Below are 18,096 nucleotides of genomic sequence, written 5' to 3'. Positions count from 1 at the left end.
CTGCGCCATGAAGCCACGATCGCGAGCATGGAGCTCTCGCGGTAAACGCAAGCGTTGACGTAGGGTTACATCATGAAAGAACTGAGCTCGTGTATACTGGTCGTTCCTCCAGGGACTGGAGCTCCGTCGACGCCGATTGACGGAGCCGTAGAGCAAGAGCCAACGGCGCTGGCTGCCCGATTTGGGGGTGTAACGGACCCATTAACTTCCCAGCTCCGGCAGACATGAGACTCTGTGCCTGACCTGGAAGAAGGAGATGACGGAGGAAGGAAAAGCGGGCTGTGAGAATAAGAGCTGTCGCCTCGCCCGTTGTATGCTGCCAGGAATGAGCATGCATGCACCGCTCGGGCTTTGGACCTCGCGGTGGCTTCGCGAGCCGCAGATTATGACGACATTTTTAGATGCATACGCTGTTCCAGCGGCAGCGGAGTATGTAGGCACGAGGAGGTGGCCCCAAGTATCATAGAAACTTGGTTTAGGCTCTGCTTCGTTTTCTCAGTGTCGACACTGTCACCTGAAAGCGTTTCACGCTTAAAATACTGGGGACAATTCGGGTCATCAGTGCCATATTAAATCGAAAGCACTGAAGGCCCGTTGTTTGGCGTAAAAAATCATTTCTCGTTTTGTTGCGATTGTTGGCGCTTGATGTTTAACCCCAATGCTTCAAATGTAATAATAAGGATTCGTAATGAGCGTTAACTAAAGGTTCTAACTAGTGTATTTGTTAATTCGTAATTTGAGCTATTAGTATTGGTATCGGTTACCAATATATTTTGGCGTTATCTGTTGCATTTCGTTGACCTTTTTTTTTAGCCTCGGAAATTTTTTGTTGTTTTGCGGAAGCATTGTATTGCGATAAGCCTTGAAATGCATTCGCTTTAACAAATACAAGAAAGCTTCGCGGCAACACTCCCCTCTAAAAGAAGCATCGCCGTCATGCTTGAAACAAAATAATGAACTTACCAAAACGTCTCTGGAGATTCAAGGCACCGCCTAAGAGTTGACCTAGCTGCGTGCATGTTTTTCCGACGCCTTCGACAAATATTTGCGCGATGCTAGGTCGCAAACAGCGCCCTTTGAGCGGAACGATCTGTATACGAAAGTATACGTGCGGCTTAACTTCATTTAAACCAATTAATGCGTGCAAAACAACTGTTTGACATGGTTTTATCTGCCGGTTTTGCATTGAGAGACTGTTACAGAGCTTACAAAGTGTCACTCGTCTTTGCTTGGTTTGTTTTTGGGGGAAAGGAAGAGAGCAGCATCTCTCTCACTTCTCGGTGGACGCGTACACTTCAAATGAACGGGATACAGTCGGAGGTACATCGGTTCGAATCCCTGTCACAAACTAGTATCCAACTACTCAAGCAGGTGAATGCTAAATGGGAAGCGGATGATACGACACCACCCTGAACGCTGCACAAAAAGGGTTGCATCACAATTTTGGCACGATCTGCGTGTGTGGTACTAGAATGGGCTCTTCATTAACCTCACGTTCGTCCGCAATAAAGTCAACAAAACGGCGGCCATGACAACGGTGTGATCGACGGTGTGATCGACGGTCGTCAAGGGATAAATGCCTTCCGCTGTCGGTCACGCTCAATTTAACGCTGCCAACAAAACTTGAAACTCACGCGGCAGCGTTCCATCAACGCATCTGCCCTTGCACGCCGCTATTCCTCTCCTTCCCTAAAGTACAGGTTACCCTGTTTTTAAACTCGCGTCGTCATGCTTCGTCGACGGTGTTTTGTTTCTGCGCAGCGTCGGCGTAATGTCTGCGGCGTCATCATGTGGTGAGGTTGGTGGAGGATCTTTGTCGCTTCTCTCGTGAGAAACCTCACATACAAAACGTTTTTTTAATACGGTTAGCTGTTCTCACGCTCGGCTATTTCGCATCGATTTGTCCAAGTCTGTCACGTGACAACGAGGGATTCAGCTAGAATTTCTCAAAATCCGAAGCAGTGTCCACCTTGATGGGTTGCCACCCTTGCAACCCAAGATGGCGGCCACTCTAAGTTAATTGATTCCACTCAAGGCCTTCCTTGTGTCATGCGTGGTGCCGCCCAAGATGGCGGCCACCCTAAGACCACCGTAGGCCCATGCCCCCCACAAAAGGGGAACGTATTATGGACCGTTATACTGTGTCAAAATATATAAGTAATATCAGTGCCGATATTTGTATCTCCTCCCGTCAAACGCAACACCTGGTAGCATTTGTATACGTCCTTCGGCTAAAATTGTGGCCCTATGAGTGGATATAGGAAGACCTGAGTGGTGTCGGACAATAAGTTAGGATCATATGCGTAAAATGAACTGCAAAGAATGATTGATGACCTAGAGAGGAAAAGTCGAAAGGTGGGCTTAAAAATCAATATGCAGAAGACTAAGGTAATGTTCAACAGCCTCGGGAAGGAAGAGCAGTTTACGCTAGGTAGCGAATAGTAAGCGAATGTGTCTACTTAGGACAGGTAGTAACCGCAGATGCGGACTATGAAACGGAAATAACAAAAAGAATTAGATTGGGATGGAGCGCATTTGGCAAGCACTCGCAAATTGTGACTAGCAGCTACCGGTATCGCTGAAGAGGAAAGTATACAACAGTTGCATCTTACCTGTACTCACCTATGGGGCTGAAACGTGGAGGCTAACCAAGAGAGTTCTACTTAAGGAGAGGACAACGCAGGGGGCTGTGGAACGAAAAGTCGTGGTGTTAACGTTAAGAGATAAAAGCGTTAAGAGGTATAGAACGTTAAGTTAACGTTAACGCAAGAGATAGAAGAAAGGAAGAGATAGGAAACGAAGGATCGGAGATAGGAAAATAGGAAATGAAGAAGAAGAGATGGGCATGGACAGGTCATGAGTGCGAAGAGAGGATAACCGAATGTCGCTTAGGGTAACAAACGATTCCAAATGAAGGAAAGCGTAGGAGGGGGCGGCAGAAAGTTAGGTGGAAGAATGAGGTTAAGATGTTCGCAGAAGTCATTTGGATCCAGCTAGCACAAGACCGGGTTAATTGGAAGAATATGAGAGATGCCTTCACCCACCAGTGGGTATAGTCTGGCTGATGATGATGATGATGATGATGATGATGATGATGATGATGATGATGATGATGATGATGATGATGATGATGATGCGTGAAATTACTAGTTTAAATTTGCTCTCGCTATTATGTGATAGGCACACCTACGACCTTCGGAAGTCAAATTGGTCATAATTAGTGCGAATGTGTGTTTGTGCGGAGGGGGGGGGGGGGAGGGGGGTAAGTACCTTTGGAACCACGCGTCGTAGACACATGCGGGTGGTACCTAACGATTCGTGTCGATGAGATTTATGCCAAATAAGATTGCGATGGACTATAACTCCGATAAAAGGAGTGGCGGAATCCAGGTTCTTCTGATGCCCCATTGATATCGCTTTACTCGATGCACGACTCAACTAAACAGGCGGCAACGAAATATTGCAGCCATATAAGCTGTCTGGGTAAGAGAAATTATAAGGAGCAGCAACAGATTCAGGACGCCGAGGGAAAATGTTTTGAGGGGGACGACGCCATAGGATATTTTACATCAGTTATTGACAAACCATTTAGGCACGATGTTGGGAAAATTGCCTCGAATGAAGAAACAGTATCAGACAGCATGAAGGAAAGGAGCTTACAACTGACCAATCTTGACCAGAAGAAAGAAGAGACAAATATTCCTGTGTGTACGTCGAGATGGACGAAATTCCAATCAAGCTACTTCATGGGTTTGGTCCAAGAAGCAAGGACAAGTTGTTAAAGGTAATGGAAACAGTCATAACAGAGAAAGGAAGGCCGGATAGCTGGTGCCTGAGTAGGGTGAATTTAATATAAACCTTACAATATAAGGGAAACGGAATTTAATATAAACCTTACAATATAAGGGAAACGGAGACAGGAAGAACATTAAAACATTTAGACCGATTGCGATAACTCATTTACGTAATTGCTGACAATACTAGTCATGGATAGAAAGTAATAATGTGCTGAGCGAAGTGCAGAACGGGTTCGTAAATGGTAGGCGCCTAGATGATAGCACTTTCGTAATAACCCAATGCACAGAGATAGCATGGGTACAAAATAGACCGCTGTATTTAGCCTTTCTGGATAAAAACAATCCATATGACAGCGTAAGCAGAGAACTTCAGTGCAACATACTTGAAACTGAAGGCATCGTTAAAGAATTAAATCATTAAAGGAAATATGCAAATATAATGAAGTTAAGATTGCATGAGAGGGGTTAAGAAGTATGTATACTCTCGAGGTGTGCAAGGGAGTAAAGCAAGGATGTCCGCTATCCCCGCTGTTGTTCATGATATTTGTATGAAGAATATGGAGGAGTCTGCAAGAAAGCAACCTTGGTTTCAATGTCTGGCATAAGCTAGGTGGAACGGATATAGAAACAACGCTTCCAGGATTAATGTATGCGCACGACATTGTTCTATTGGCCAGTAGCCAGGACGGTTTACAAGCACTGGTTAATATATGTGAATTCGAGGGAGTCGCAGTAGGATGCATACCTTCAGCGCAGTTAAGTCGGATTTGATGATATTCAACTATTTCAGTGATAGAAAGCTTACAATACAAGGGATACCAAGACTGGCAGAATTTAAATATCTCGGGGTGCGGATAAATTAAGGACAACTATACATGGAAAAATATGAACAGGCCACCAAGACGAAGGGACGAAGGGATGCCGCGATAAAGCACAGGGGATTAGGGGGAACAACAGATCTGAAGTACTAAAACGCAATTGGAAATCTGTAATGGTACCAGGGCTTACCTTCGTGAAAGCGGTTTTGTGCTTAAGAGCAGAAATCTAGACGGGGTTAGAAATAAATCAGAGATCTGTGGGAAGGTTAGCACTTGGAGCCCACACAAAGGCTCCAAACGAAGCAGTACAGGAAGACATGCATGAGATGGACGTCTTTCGAGGCACAAGAGGACCAGAGTAAAATGGTGTACGAAGAACGGCTTAGAAAAATGGACGACAATAGGTTGGCAGGTAAAGTATTTAAATATTTATACCAAAAGAGAATTGACTCACAGTGGCTGAAAAGGACCAGAAAAGTTACGAATAAGTATGTAGGAAGGCAGGACAGACACTCAGGTAAAGAACACAAAGGTTAGAAACTGCAATGATTCAAAGGAAGCGAAGACGGCCCTAGATATATATAAATAAAATGGAAAACTCGGATTTAGAAGGAAACCTTCTATGATAACTCAAGAGGCAGCGGCCTTCTCTTTAAAGCTTATTGGATGTCTTAGAGCCCGAATCTGCAGAATGAAGTTTAACGAAAAAGATGAAAATTGTGCTGTGTGCGGTAGATGCCCAGAAGCGATTGAACATATTATATTGGAGTGTAGCAGTATCCATCCAGATGTCGATGCGAACGTAGTCACTCAAGCCGATGCCCAGCGGTTTAGAGGTAACAAGGGAAGCGTGATTGAATCGGTGGTAGGGGTTGGCAAGAGACGTTTCGAAGATTGGTGGATAAATAGCAGGGAGGGGACGCATGGAAGCTAAATCGAAATTAAATAAAGGTATTTAAAGATGACCATAAAGTCGTTAATGTTGAAGAGTAACTTAATATAAAAAGCCTGAAAAAGAAAGGTTAGCATGGTGATGACTATCAACACCCCGTTTCAAAGGCGACGCTCTTAAATCTATCCATCCATCTACTCATCCATCCATCCAGGTGGGTCGAAGGTGATTATATAGTGAATGCTTCAGTCGGGAGACATATCAAAGGCGTGCATACGCTGACGGTGTCGTAACACGACTCACGAACTAACGCTCGCGCATTTCAACGTTAATGAGGCGGTGGTGGCAACTTTTCTTCAGTATACGCTAGCTTTTCCAGCATTCAGCGTCATGGAGGTTTTTAGCTTCAAGTGACCTTGACAGATACCGCACCTTTACTTTCTTATAAATCAATCCACAATGGAAGCGAAGGTTCACTACGCTATGTATGCCAGGTTTTCGGGTGACACCAACTTTGCCTTTGAAGTCAGCTTGACCTAACGAAGTATGTGTGTCCACGATTTCGTGGTGTTCACCCAAATCTATACTGCGGGTTCCTTTCCCCAAAACCTAATTTGAACGGAGAGGCATTCCCGCTCTCTTCTGAGGAAAAGGGTTCCTCATCTTCCACAGTGGGAATGACCTCCTCGGCAGTAGAGCCGTCGCTCGAATCCTGCTCTTGAGTTCCTGGAAGAATGCTGTCTTCAGTTTCAGCTCTATCTGAGCTTTCGGGCTCGCTGTTATTTGACAGCTCTTCCTCTAGGTCACTCATGCACTCAGGCAAGGTGTGTGGTAGTATGAAGGGGGACGGTATTCCACCCCGTTCACACTACGCAGGCACAACGTCCTCGCTAGCGACCTGCGGAGGGAACAAAGGGGACAAAGGACGGGGAAGACACAGAAGTAATAGTCTCGAATGCTATTTATTGCACTTGCAAATAATACAGAGCATGCCGGCTAGCCGGCATGGATGGATGGATGGATGGATGGATGGATGGATGGATGGATGGATGGATGGATGGATGGATGGATGGATGGATGGATGGATGGATGGATGGATGGATGGATGGATGGATGGATGGATGGATGGACGGACGGACGGACGGACGGACGGACGGACGGACGGACGGACGGACGGACGGACGGACGGACGGACGGACGGACGGACGGACGGACGGACGGACGGGTGGATGGATGGATGGATGGATGGATGGATGGATGGATGGATGGATGGATGGATGGATGGATGGATGGATGGATGGATGGATGGATGGACGGACGGACGGACGGACGGACGGACGGACGGACGGACGGACGGACGGACGGACGGATGGATGGATGGATGGATGGATGGATGGATGGATGGATGGATGGATGGATGGATGGATGGATGGATGGATGGATGGATGGATGGATGGATGGATGGATGGATGGATGGATGGATGGATGGATGGGTGGGTGGGTGGGTGGGTGGATACGGCTGAACCCTTTGAATCGGGCGGCGGCGCCACAGGCCGCCTAGCCGTGTATATAGTGTGGACCTATTCTTGTCTTCCTTTCAGCCACCAATCAGCTAACCTTCGTTTGGTTATTTCTTCCCTTTTAAAGTCTATTTTCCCTTCATTATCCTTAAACCCCAATGCTTTGGCTAAATCTGGCCCATTGCCTTGAACTATAGGGCGGAGCAGTTATAGGAAATTATTAAGTGTTATGGCGTTTCCTCATCCTCCCCACACACCCTGCACAGCGTGTCTATCTCTTGGTACTTGACTCGGTACGTCTTAGTCCGCAATACTCCTGTCCTAGCCTCGAACAACAATGGGCTGCCCCTAGAATTGTCGTAAATGTTTTCTTTGGCTATTTTCTGCTTGAAAGTTCGGTACATTTCTAATGCTGATTTAGTCTCCATCCCTGTTTTCCACAGACCCCTCTCTGTTTCCTTAACCTTTTTCTTAATTGATAATTCCTGGCTGGTCCCCCTACTGCTGTCCAAATACTTGCTTGCCAATTTTCTTGTCCGCCTTCTCCATCTTGTGTCAACATTGCTCATGTAGAGGTAGCTGAAGACTTTCCTAGCCCACCGCTTTTCTGCCATTTTTCTCAATTGTTGCTCAAACGCTATCTTGCTGCCTGCTTCCCTGCTTTCAAAAGAAGACCATCCCAGGTCACCCTGCACACCCTGGTTGGGCGTATTCCCATGAGCTCCCAAAGGAAGCCTACCCACCCCGCGCTGCTTAATTTCCAACCGTGCTCGGACCTCTGATCTCATACACAGGACTGCATTGGCAAAAGTCAGACTAGGAACCATCACCCCTTTCCAAATCCCTCGCACCACTTAATACCTATTGTAATTCCACAGCGCACTGTTTTTCATGTCGGCTGCGTTTCTACTTCCCTTAGCTGCCACATATTTTTCATGCTCCGTTAGGTATTCAGCTCCAGTATTAATCCACACCCCAAGATACTTGTACTTATCCACTACTTCCAGCATGTCCTCCTGTACTCTATGTTCGCCGGCCTCATTATCATTAAAAACCATGACTGCCGATTTTTCCTAGCTAAACTGCAGACCTAACTTATCTCCCTCTGTAGCGCAGCTATCCATCAACTCCTGCAAATCTACCCTGTTGTCAGCCATCAGTACTATATCATCTGCATACATTAGTCCTGGTAATGACTGTGGGATAAATTCTCCTTGCTTGAATAAAGAAAAGTTGAAGCCGAGTCCACTCCCCTCTAGTTTAGCCTCTAATCCTTGCAGGTACAGCATGAACAACAAAGGTGACAGGGGACATCCTTGTCTAAGCCCCTTCTTTACCTCTACAGGCTTCGACACCTTTTTTTTTTTTTCATTTTATTAGCACCTGGTTATCCTTATAAATATCTTTTAAAAGATTGGTTACTTCGCTTTCCACACCTAACACATCCAGAATACTCCATAAGTCTTCTTGAAGTACACTGTCATAGGCTCCTTTGATATCTAGAAAAGCTAGCCATAGGGGTCTGTGTTCCTTTTCTGCTACCTCGATACACTGTGTCAATGAGAACAGATTGTCCTCTAACCTCTTTTGTTTCCGGAAGCCATTCTGCAGCTCTCCCAGCACCCCCTTGCTCTCTACCCATGCCTGCAGTCTGTCCTTTATAATCTGCATCACCACCCTGTAGACCACTGATGTTACTATTATGGGACGGTAGTTGCCTATGTCAGCTTTGTCCCCCTTTCCCTTATATATCATGCTCATTCTACTTAGTCTCCATTCATCAGGAACTTTGCCATCCATTAACATTTTGCTCACCACCTCTCTTAACGTTTCCTTAGACTTTGGGCCCAACATCTTTAATAACCTAACAGGAATACCATCTGGGCCTGCTGATGTGCTACTTGGTACTCTCTTCTCAGCCCTTTCCCACTCTCTTTGTCCAATTGGAACAATTGCACTAACCGGTCTATCGTCCTCTACTAAGGCACCTACGACATTTCTTTGTTCTTTAAACTTTTCTGACATCGTTAGTCGTATATGCTCTATTGCCTTTTCCCCTTCTAGCCGAATACCTTGATCTGTAGCAATAGACCTCTGCTCTAGGCTGGTCTTATTACTCAGGGAATTCAGATGTTGCCAGAATTTCTTAGCTGCATTTTTATCCCTTTTTTTTTTTACTTCTGACAGCCACTGGGACCCTTGTCTTCTAATTTTCTCATTGATTAAGTAGGATGCCTCCCTTCTACATTTTATGTATTTATCCCATTTTCTCTCAACGTCTGCTTCTGGGTCTCCCCTATGCTTAGAATATCTGTGTTCCCTGGAGGCTTCCTGGCGTTTATCTATGACCTTCTTCACCTCCCCATCCCACCAGCTCTTTGGTTTTCGTCTCGTCCTTTTTTTCCTGACTCGCACCTTAGCCAACTCTAGCCCAAACAGTCCCATTAACTTTGTGTATGTCCACTCTGCTTTATTATCCTTAGAGATTACTAGCTGCTTCAATTTGGGTGCTTGCTGTTTCTATTTGCTGCTCCGAGTAAAAGATCCCATCTGGCTGGTCATCATGTTTCATTCCTGAATTAGTTTTTATTCCAAAACTCATCTTGATACGTTTGTGATCACTGCCTAGACTCCTGGCACCATGTTCATCTATGTTCATGACCCTTAGCCTATCGTACATCCTGTGTGACATTATCGCATAATCTATTGTCGAATTGCTTCGACAATAATCTATTGCTTCGGCGTAACGGGTAAGGTAGTCAGTGGCCACGATGATCATCTTGTTACCCATAGACGAAACTGGAAAGGCGCCGAGCAGATCCATCCCAATTTGTTGAAAGGGCAAGTCTGGGGGCGTTCCTTGCGGTGCGTTCTTCGAATAACGAAAAAATGTACCTGTACGGACTCTGGGGAAGAAGGCGCGTAAAATGTAACGCAGCGAATCGATTTCGACGTTCGCTATTTTAATTTTTTGCTATTCGCACGAAAGCGCACGAGAGCCGAGAACAGAGATGTCGTTTTACAGTGCATGAATAAAGAAAAACTGTGCAAGATACAGCTTCTCTCTATGGATATGCATCCAAGGAGGCGGGGGCGGGGTTTTCATCACTGTGCGACGAATTGAGTTGACGCCTCCCGTTTAGACACAGAAATAAAAAAAAAGAATAAGATTCGAGATACTGTATGGTACACGTTTTTATGAGCTGAAAATGAATGAGGAAATATTTTTTAGCCTTGCATTTTGCATCTACACTTATAGGCTGACAGATCACTCGGTTGAAAACTTTCGGGGTCATATGGTGGGGCTAATATATTCAAAAATTCCTTTTTTTTTTCCCCGCCAAGATGAGTGAATGGAACTGATTACATGCTACAGCTCTGAAATATAGTACTGAGTCGTTGTTTCGAGCCTTCTAAAATGACGCTTAATAGGATGCGTAGAATTGTCCTTTGTGGTTTTAGTGCGCGACATTTCTTTGTATGTCCATCAAATGTGCCTTACTTATAAGGCGAAAACCTTATACGTCTTATTACGAGTGTGATGGAGAGCAATGTCACGGTTGTGAAGCCAATAACTGCGCACGTTTGCGGCCTTCCGAGTTGCTGAATAAACGGTATTTCCTTCTTTGCTGCACGTGTCATTTACAACGGCAAACAGGTAGTTGTAGTTGGCGTAGTGGTAAAAAAAAAATCCCTCTCCACTTCTTCCACGGCTCTCCGAAGAGGAGAGGGAAGCGACTGCAAGGCTTCGGAGAGGGCGCCGCACATGAGAGGGCATGAGTCGCACTAGCTGTGTTTGTTTTGTGCTATGGTTTTCGTGCTGTTTATCCAATTCAGAGCAAAAAATAAATTAATAAATAAACAAATAATTAAATAAGACGGAAGAATGGACGATGGATTTGTCCACGCTGCCTGCATTCACATTTTACTTCCTAAAGCGGTACTGCGCTGTCAGAACTTCTTGCGAACAGCTAGATCAGTGCAGCTATACAAACGGCAAAACTCATTGCCGCTCCTTATCTTCCCTTGCTGTTTCGGCGCATTCCTTAACACACTGCTCCAATACGCGTCCATGAAATAGTTTGATATTGACTGAGGGTGTAAATCCTGTCTGCAATGTGATTACGCTGCGTCAGGCGCCGCAGGATGCTTTCGAGTCCAGCGCGGGCCAGGCTCCACATATGGTACTGCACCCGGCCTCGATCGTTGGCGTTCAGTAGCAGAGGTGGGCAAATGCCCTCATTTTGGCCTTTCCTCCGTCGCCCTCACTTTCCAATCGGCGGTCCTCCCTCACCCTCATCCTCACTTTAAAAATTTTCCTGGCCCTCCCTCGCCTTCACTTAAAAAATATTGCTGGTCCTCACTCACCCTCACCCTTATTTCGTTTGCCCTCCCTCAACATCAACCTCATGTTCAGCAGTTTTAATATTCTAGCTATTTCATTATTTTCGATCTATGTGAACGTTATACTGAGTCGAGGTATAGGCGCCAACTATCTTTCTCTGCGTCTGTTCTCGGCGGTGTCAAGCCGAGTTGATCATCTAGCAACCCGAATTTCTCGGAGCTAATAATGGACTTAAATGAATTACGTGATTGCGTTCATCCTGTAGCGAATCACTGGCAAGAGCCATCTGGTACTTGTTCCGACAGCTGCTGAGAATGAGATAGGCACTGCACGAGAAAGCCAGGGGCTGTGAGAAGTGCAAAGAACGATTCGGACAGTGCCCTAGGCATGTCTATCAAAGGCTCGATGAGGAAGGAAAATAACAACTGGCATAGTTTACCGGGCAAACCTGTCCACCAGTTCACACCCGATATTTGAAGGAGACACGAAATACTGTACACCGCATGAGGCAGGAGGAGATACGAGCTTCTAGCCAGTCGCAGACGGAGAATGCAGGAGGCATACCACGGCACATTGGCAACAGAACAATGTAATTCAAGAGACAGGAAAGCTCTATCACACTGAAGCATAAATTTTGAGGGGGTTAGTGGGCCCTGATTCTCATTCGCTTCGCCGAGGAAGGTGGGATGGGGGGACATATAACATGCAAGTCTGGGACCGTGCGCGACAGGTGTCATTTGGGAGACGTCGCGTAAAAATGCTGTTGTTTGGACACGGCACTGCCGCAATGGAAACTTATTCGCGCACATTGTACACAGACTTCCTTGAGCATATATACTTTGCAACAGCGCACCAAAGTGTTGTTTTCAACGTAAGCATGAGTGGTCTGATCGAAAACACACAACAACACAAACTGAAGGGCTTTCTCAGCCGTTCGCTGTTTTGTGTGTGTGTGTGTGTGTGTGTGTGTGTGTGTGTGTGTGTGTGTGTGTGTGTGTGTGTGTGTGTGTGTGTGTGTGTGTGTGTGTGTGTGTGCGCGCGCGTGTGCGTGTGCGTGTGCGTGTGTGTGTGTGTGTGTGTGTGTGTGTGTGTGTGTGTGTGTGTGTGTGTGTGTGTGTGTGTGTGTGTGTGTGTGTGTGTGTGTGTGTGTGTGTGTGTGTGTGTGTGTGTGTGTGTGTGTGTGTGTGTGTGTGTGTGTGTGCGCGCGTGTGCGTGTGCGTGTGCGTGTGTGTGTGTGTGTGTGTGTGTGTGTGTGTGTGTGTGTGTGTGTGTGTGTGTGTGTGTGTGTGTGTGTGTGTGTGTGTGTGTGTGTGTGTGTGTGTGTGTGTGTGTGTGTGTGTGTGTGTGTGTGTGTGTGTGTCCTTTGTCTGCACGTTTAGCGGCTTGTGTATCTCGGTAGCGTGTAAACAACCATGTAGGAGATCCCCTAGTATACATGTTGACGAAAACTCCCAACAGCGTGAATATGCCGAAGAAACGCAACCCAGACTGTCACTGTCATGTAATATTCGACAATAGCAACGTTCTTCATGGAATACTTTTCTGAAAAGGTATAGCGAACACACACGGGCTGGATGAATGGCGTTCTTTTTATGGGTGGCAGACATAGTTTGCAAAGTCCGAATTCATTGGGAATGCAATGAATTGACACCTCCAAAAACTAAAACGTCCATATTGTGGAGTTGTGATGCATGAGAGGTTTTGCCCATATTGCGAAACAACAAACATTATTTGCCAGCAGCAGTTCAGTGAGTAGTAGAGTGTACCCAGCATCATGGGTATACAAAAAAAATCATGCATGGATTTATAGAGCGGGGTATATTGAGGCAATAAATCTGGAAGAAACATGTGTGCATTCAACCTTGTTTCTCCTGCTATGGTAGCCGCAGTAGCAAAGTTCACATTCACTGCTAAGCACGGTAAGGCTCGCTACAAACAATATTGTTCTGTGGATATAGTGGCAAATGGTTGACAGTTTCAATTCCCACCTCACGACACTGTTTCGATGGTACGTCATATGAAGGCTAAACAAAAAAAAGAACGGCATTATTCAGCAATATCGATGGGAGATAACGAAACTGAAGTGGTCCAGATTAATCTGGATCTTCTTTTTGATGCGTCTCATTTAACCCAGAGAGATAGAAAAAAATCACTCACTAATTAAAAAAAAGGCTTAGCAAAATCGCTATCAGTGCGGCTACAACAATCATTTGAACTTGCGAGACGAGTGGAGCTAACTGGTCGAAGGTTGTAGCCACATATACGCCTGCGCCTTACGTTTCGATAAGCGTGTTCTGGAGACGCATCAACTGAAGCGCGGACATAGTCGAGGACTATCGATTCATCGATGAATCAAATGCGCAAAGATAATAAAATTTCGACGTAGTATTCAGGAAGGCAGTTTAGCAGCTTTGGAGTGCCGCCGTGCTTTATGTGGATACCTGGACGTCTACATACGTACGAAATATCTCCACAGCTTGTGTGCATGACTCAGTAAAATCAGCGATGAGTTGGCGCAATAAGCAAATCCAAAGCGACTCTCTTGATTATGTTTACGCGAAAAGACCATGCGAAATCCTTTTACAAACAGATGTAACACACTGTGGGCTATATATTTCGTCTGCCTTAGCACCGAGTACGAATTTGAATTTTCGCTGCTACTCTGCTACTTCGCGAGACGACCGCAAACAAGGGCGCGCCACACACCACCGCCGCTTCAGTCTTCGTCAAACTAGAGCGCTTTTGGCTGTCGAAATAGCCTTGCATATAACCATAACCATAAGATCATTAAATAATTGTACATATCAATGCCTGAAAGCAGTCCGAACTGATCTACACCGGCGCAGTCGCAAACGAAAGCGGACGAAAAGGCGCGAAAGTTGGCTCTTCCGTCATGTATCTCGTTTACGGTGTCGTGAACGGACCGAACGCCGGTGTGAACACTCGGTGTCAATCAGTGCTTATCGCGGGTCGACGAAACTCTGTCGCGTGACCTTCGCGAGTCGCCAGGGTGAATGCGGCTTTATCTGCACACATGCTCTGCGGCACCTTTCTTTCCCTCCCACCTCCCTGCCTACCCTCACAGCGAGAAGTGAAAAATATTGCACCTTTCCTTCCCTCAAAGCCAATTTTGATTCACAAAGCGAAACGAAAGTCGGAGAAAAGCATAGAGTTTCTACTCTTACCTAGAGGGAAAGATGTGCTGCCGTCTATTGGAGTTTACATGGAGTTTCCAGACGGCCAGTTCAGCCACCATGGGCGCTCAAAGCATCATGGGCCGGAGAGCTACCGAGTGCAGAACTACAACTTTTGGCCAAAACTAATGCAAAGATAAACGTTGTTCTACCATAAATAATGTCCTAACATTGAATATTGTGACTATAAATTGCAAAAAGAGAGAGAAACAGCATGTCGGTGTGATATTTATCCAATGTAAGCGATGGCTCTTTCTCCTATTGGCTTAGTTTCGAGCAGCACAAATACCAATATTTCGCACTTAATAAGCAAAGTTTGAAATAAAAAAAAAAGTTATGAAAATATTTATGGTTGTGCAATCACTTAAGGAAGTTTTTAGTGGCATTTCGGGAAACAAAAACCATTTATTGGCGACGTCTGCTTTTGCGCTTTCGCTACTATGGCTTTCGTGGTCTACAGGGTCTTGAATATTTGGGGGCTGGGATTTAAAAAATTCCTATGCAAAATCTACTGCCCATTCGAGCTGAAATAACGTTCACAAAGTAGCAAAATATAGTCTACGTTATCTGATAAATGATTCAGCATCGGTACCTGCCTAGATTTCCTGAAATCGAGAAAAACTGCTCTAGGTGGCGTGCACAATTCTCACAGAAGAAAGTCGAAGAGCTATTTTGACATGATACGTCATCTGTCGAGCATTGAGAAAAGCTCCATCCCGGCTGTTGGCGCGCTTGCCTCGCTTCCCGACAGATGACGCACCATGTCAAAATAGCTTTTCGACTCTCTTCTGCGAAAATTGTGCACGCCGCCGAGAGCAGTTTTTTCTCGATTTCGGAAAATCTAGGCAAGTACCCATGTTGAATCACTTATTAGTTAACGTAGACGATATTTTTCTACTTTGTGAACGTTATTTAAGCTCGAATGGGGTAGTAGATTTTGCACAGAAATTTTTAAAATCACAGCCCCCAAATATTCAAGACCCTGTATGTACGCACCTTCAAATGATGATGATGACGAAAAAGAAACATTGCAGTAACGCCACTCCACGTACCCGAGAAAAACCGACTGTTCCGCAACAAGTAGCACACCGGCCCATGATTCTTAGCGCGCCCATGTTGGCTGAAGTGCAGCGCCCTCAGCATTCCCTCTAGTTAGTGTAAGGAACTCTATGGAGAAAAGGCATACAAAGGTCTCTTCGATTTGGCTGCACCAGCTGCACTAGTTATAGCAGTGCAGCACCGCCGTCCTCGTTTTGCCGGTGCCACGCGCGCCGACTGCACTTCTCTCCTCGTTTTGTGAAGGTGCAGGGCTAGTTCTGCCCGAGTTCTCGCCCATCCTGCACTCGCTCCAGATGAGGTGCAGAAAGAAGTGCAGCATGGTGTACGCGCCGCTCGGCCAAGAGCAGACGACACTGCTCATCGTTCTGCAGAGCTTTGTAAAGTCCGTCTCCTTCAGAACCCGGACGGTTCGATGCAACGGATTCGCGAATGGTTGCGTATACAGGGTAGCTGGGCTGCATGCTGGTGACTAGCATTTTGTTGATGGAGGAGCGGTATTTTATGTAGTTGTGGCCACATATGTAGTGGTACGTGGCCGTGCGATACGTCACCTTCGCGCGCGTTGTCCTATGTATAGTATATATATATATATATATATTTTATCGTGTTGTGACCTAAGAAGACGAGTAGCTGCGAACAGAAATCAGTTGCGATCGATCGAGTTTCTGTCGTGCCAAGTGTGTGTGCCACACGATTGCGCAGCAACTCTGCGACATCAAACTTGTCGCCCACGTAGTACATCGACGTTTGAGAGCGCAATGAGGCACGTGTGTCTTTTCAGCAGCTAGCGCTTTTTGACAGAATTCCGCGGAAACCAATCGTGCGTCTCGTTAGACAGTAAACAAATACTCGTCAACTGCTTACAATGTTAATTTTCTCGAACCCAGGCGCATGAATGGCATCTTCGCAGTCGCGCGTACGTTGCTCAATTGGTCACAGTGAACGTCACTGTTAGTCGGCGTCACTTTTAGGCCTACGACAGCTGGCTTCGAAATTGGGCGTGATCATGTTACAGCACGCGATACACGATGCGCGCACGCGTCTGCTAGGTTGCAAAGTCCTACACTTGCGTACTCGTTTTGGCAGCTGCCGCCGCACGGCAGTGTCGGAACTGGCTCACGTGACCGCCTGGCACCACTGCAGCACTTTTCAGAACTAGTGCAGTTATAGTGCAAGCCAAATCGAAGAGACCTTAAATGTACGTAGCTGTCACCAATTGCTGAGCACGAGGTTGATAATTGGTTTGCTTTCTTTAAAAAAGGAAAACCGCAGTATATATCGCAATTCTCGGCGGACACCTGAACCGCGCCGTGAGGGAACAAAGGTAGGAATGAAAGAAGGAAGAGAACAAAGGAATAATTCCGACCCCATGGGCATCTTTAACATCGCAGCACATGGACGCTTTCGCGTTTCACCTCCATTGAAACGCGGCCACCGTGATCGAGTTCGAAACCAGAATTCCGGTCAGTAGTCAAGCGTCTTAATCACTGAGCGGGTGATGTCGGGCGGGTGATGTCGGGAATTTTTTTTTTTTTTTGCAATGAGGTCGAGGCTTTTGAAGTCAACTGCCCACTTATGCTGAAGACAATAAAGGCCGAAAAAAGTATCTAACTTTATCGGCGTACTAGGCAGAATCCACTTTCATGCCCTGCGCGTGCGATGCCGGCAGATGCTTTCCTGCTCCAGTCGGCCAGCTCTCCGCGGCACGCGCGCACGCGCAGTGCGGATGCTACCCTTCTCCTCTCCACGCCGGTGTGCGCATATGACTGCGGAAGGCAGAGGCCCCCCGGTCCACTCAGGATCACGCACACTCATCATCATCATCATCATCAGCCTGATTATACCCACGGCGAAGGGCTCTCCCATATTTCTCCACTTGACCCGGCTCTGTGCTAGCTGCATCCACTTGACCCCTGCGAACTTCTTAATCTCGTCCGCCCACCTAACTTTCTGCCGCCCCCTGCTACGCTTTCCTTCCCTTGGAATCCAGTTTGTTATCCTCAGCGACCATCGGTTATCCTCTCTTCGCACTACATGTCCTGCCCATGTCCATTTCTTCTTCTTAATTTCTACTAGAATGTCGGTAACTTGAGTTATTTCTCTGACCCACTCTGCACGCTTTCTATCTCTTAATGTTACCCCTACCATTTTTCGTTCCATAGCCCTCTGGGTTGTCCTCAACTTAAGTAGAACTCTCTTGGTTAGCCTCCACGTTTCAGCCCCATAGGAGAGTACAGGCAAGGTGCAACTGTTGTATACTTTCCTCTTGAGCGATGCCGGCAAGCTGCTAGTCATAATCTGCGAGTGCTTGCCAAATGCGCTCCATCCCAATCTTATTCTTCTTGTTATTTCCTTTTCATGGTTCGGATCTGCGGTTACTACCTGTCCTAAGTAGACATATTCGCCTACTACTTCCAGTATGCTACCTAATGTAAACTGCTGTTCCTTCCCGAGGCTGTTGAATATTACCT

The sequence above is a fragment of the Amblyomma maculatum genome, chromosome 7 (genome assembly GCF_055883805.1).
Source record: "Amblyomma maculatum isolate TAMU_Amacu chromosome 7, ASM5588380v1, whole genome shotgun sequence".
NCBI lineage: Eukaryota > Metazoa > Arthropoda > Arachnida > Ixodida > Ixodidae > Amblyomma > Amblyomma maculatum.
Note: the sequence above shows the minus strand (reverse complement) of the source record.